Consider the following 3,405-nt stretch of genomic DNA (forward strand, 5'->3'; position numbering starts at 1 on the left):
TTGCTGCGCGATAGAAAGCGCGCCGTGGTAGAAACACGTGGACTCTATGATCACAAATGACGCGGCGGATGACCTTTAGTTTGAGTATTTAAGGCCGTTTTGGCCTGGCTGCAGCGCCGTGAAAACAAACCGATTGTACAGGTATTTCCGCGCGCGGATCAGGAACTATTCGTGGTCCGTCGTGTCCTGCGCTGCATAAAGCACTCGATTCGCACCTCTTCGGAGCACAAACGCGATTACCTCGCGTGACGGTGCTTTCCCGCGCTTTTTTCCCCCTCAGCACCCCCGCGCACCCGAGTCCCGCCTGTTTGGCGCCGCTGCTGGGACGAATGGAGAGGGAGCAGGGCAGAATGGTGGGCCTGTTGGTACGGCATGTTAAAGGGACACTGAGGAGCACCCTATCAAATTTTTTTTAGCAATATATGATAGTTCCGCATTTCATGGCTTTGTTGACGCTTGTCCGGGAGCGAAAGATGCCATTATTTCAAAGAAATTTGGATTCGAATTTGAAAAATTTTTTCCCGCCGCTCCGATTCAAACTCGAGAACTCTTATGACGACATGGAGAACTCTTAGGACGACACAGATCTAAGTGACGTGAAACGTTACGTAAACGGAGACTCCGTGATTTCTCGCAGCTAGCGGTGCGGTCTAGCAGCTGCCGAAATGAAAGCTACCGCCGCCACACGTTAAAGGCATCCATCGGGTGTCGCCACGGTTGCTTCGTTTACGTTTGCACCGGAGTCTTGCCAGCGTTACGATGGATCCCGTTCCCGAACCCGACGACGTAGTTCTTGCAAAAACTCTGGCCTGCATTTCAGCGACCTCATCCCCACAGAGCGTGCGATGCTTTTGAGGGAGCACGGTTAGGTTAGGCGCCGGCGGGTGGTTTCCCCCTTCCTCAGAGAGCAGCCGTTTCAAACTAAATATCATAACCCCAGTGCGGGGAGTCGCAAGGGGCCAGGACAAGGTCGGCGCCTTGCGCCCATCGGAGGCTGGCCGGGGCTTTGGGGCGAATGGATTGTGATTCCTTGAACGGCGCGGTTGCACGGCGCAGCAGGCGGCGTCGAGGTCTCCCACGGTTGCAAGGGCCAAGTTATTGATATATCTTTTTGCCACAAAAATAAATGGGTGCTGGAGGGCGGTCGCTTTTAAAGTCGGTGGCTTGAAACCAAAGCCGACGCACGACGCTTGAACGGCTTCCGCTAGATCCAACGGGTCCGCTGGATCTGGCTCTCTCGCCAACTTGCATGTACCTTCAGATATGTACTGTGAATGGATTAAAATAGCCGAGCTCGAAAAGAACAGTTCCGCCCAACTGCCGCAGCTATTGAATATAACGCGCACCTCGTCGCGGAGCCAAATAAGTCTCGCCGGGCCGGCGGCGGCTGGCGCACTCGGTGCGCAATAGATACATGCTTCAATCTCCCCGCCAATGCGGTCAGAGTGCGCCGAAGCCGCCGAATGCGTCGGCGGTCAAGCGCAGTAGGAGTATAGAGGGTCTCAATTGACCGACGTGACTTCGCCGTGCAGCGCGCGCCTCGCCGCAGCAGAAACGCGCCTTAACAGAGCCTGCGCTTAACCGCTAACCAACGTACTCAGCGGCGGCATCCATGGGAGCCACTGAAGCCCCCCCCCCCCCACTCACTGAAAAAAAGAAGTCCGGTGCCGAGATTCGGAGTCAAACCAGGGCCTTCGGCGTTTGAGGCGGAAGCGCTACCGCTCCGCCACGACGGCTCAATTTGCAGCTGTCAGTAAAAGCGCATCTAGTGAATGCACTCTTCTGATGCAGAAATCTCCGCGCTTTCGCTAGGTATATCCTGGCCTAACAGAGCTAGGCCATCAGCAATTTTTCTGAACTGCCTTCTACCTTGTCTCCTGTCCCTAATAAACGATTTCCGTTAAGTAGTTTGAAGTTGACTGGCACAACCGGGAGTGTTTCGCCGGGCAAGCAAGCGAATACGCAAGTGCTGTGTTGTACGATCACCGACCATCGTGCCATCATAGCTTTTCATCGACCGTGGCGATCATCTGACAAGCCTTAACAGGCTCCTTCAAAGGTTAACTAGCACTTGAAGCGGCACTTGGAGTTTCTCTGCTGTTCGGCGCTTGTAAATCGAAGCGCGTCAACAACAAAACCACGGGGCACGCAAAGCTCAAGACGCGAACCGCCATAAAAAGTCGAAACTCTCCTGGCCGCCTGTGGCGCCGCCAAGCATCCGTTTGCTTTGCTTCCAACATTGAGTGCCTGCCTTCCTTGTATAATAAAAGTGCACTATTGCAACAGATGCCGCAAACAACTGTCGCAACTGCACGGCACCGCTGCGTTGCGAGGAGGTGCTGCTCTGCGAGCGAGTGGAGGCGCTTCGGCGAGCTTCTTTGCCCGCAAGGACTCCCTAGGCCGCCCCAACGTGAAGCTGACGAGGTCAGCTGTGCTGTACCTCACCTTTTGCATGGCGAAGGAGATATCCATGACGGTCGCCAGAGAGATGCAAAACAGCGAGATATCTAAGCAGGCCTGCACCGACTGGACAAACTACGTCCGCGAGGTCTGCTGTGCTGACCTGTCAGAGCAGCCCCCCATGGGTGGACCTGGCGAAGTGGTGCAGGTAGACGAGTGCCTTATGAGGGGCAAGCGCTAAGCCAACCGCGGCCGGCTTTTGGCAGGCGACAACGTGCCACCGCACCGCCAGAATAACTACGGCGGTGTGGTGGACCGTGGACCATGGGTCTTTGGAATGATTTGGGAGGCCACCAAGGAGCTGCGCCTCTTCAAGGTCGACCGGCGCGACGCGGCGACTCTCGGAGCCATCATCGCCGCCAACGTTCAGCCGGGGACCACCATCGCCAGCGACGAGTGGGCGGCGTACCAGTGTGTTCCGGGGCTGCTCGACAGCAACGGAGTCAACATGAACTTGACTCACCAGACAGTCAACCATTCGCAGTTTTTCGTTGACCCTGTTACCGGCACTCACACAAAGAGCATCGAGAGCTCATGGCAGAAGGCCAAGGCCCGGCTCATCACAAGCGGTCGAAAGCTTACATCGCAGCTGATGGAAACCTACCTGGGCTGGCTTTGGTGGCAGTCCATTAACGGGAGGCAGCGCTGTCATAACCCTTCCTTCGGCTGATGGAGGCCATTGCCAAGCACTACTCGATGTGAAGTGGACCCCTGTCATCACTCTCTGCACTGCACGAGGCCCTCCGGGTCTCAAAGCTGCTTTGCCAGCTTTTTTTCTTTTCACGGTCCCTCTGGGGGCCACCAAACGAGCCTTGGCAGAGCTAGCACGATGCGTGCCACTGTCTGTCTCCCGAGTTCCCCTCTCTAAACCGAGTCTGCTATGTGCAGGAGCCGGTGCTTGAACTGCTCTTGCTTTTTAATATAAAGTTCACCATCGCCACTGTG

The 3,405-nt window shown here is 55.9% G+C and overlaps 1 pseudogene; it reads left to right on the plus strand.

The window, feature by feature from the left end:
- The first annotated feature begins 2,581 nt into the window (after positions 1 to 2,581).
- Positions 2,582 to 3,162, plus strand: LOC144107811 (uncharacterized; annotated as a pseudogene).
- The last annotated feature ends 243 nt before the right edge of the window (positions 3,163 to 3,405 follow it).

This window comes from Amblyomma americanum, chromosome 1 (genome assembly GCF_052857255.1).
Source record: "Amblyomma americanum isolate KBUSLIRL-KWMA chromosome 1, ASM5285725v1, whole genome shotgun sequence".
NCBI classification, from domain to species: Eukaryota; Metazoa; Arthropoda; class Arachnida; order Ixodida; family Ixodidae; genus Amblyomma; species Amblyomma americanum.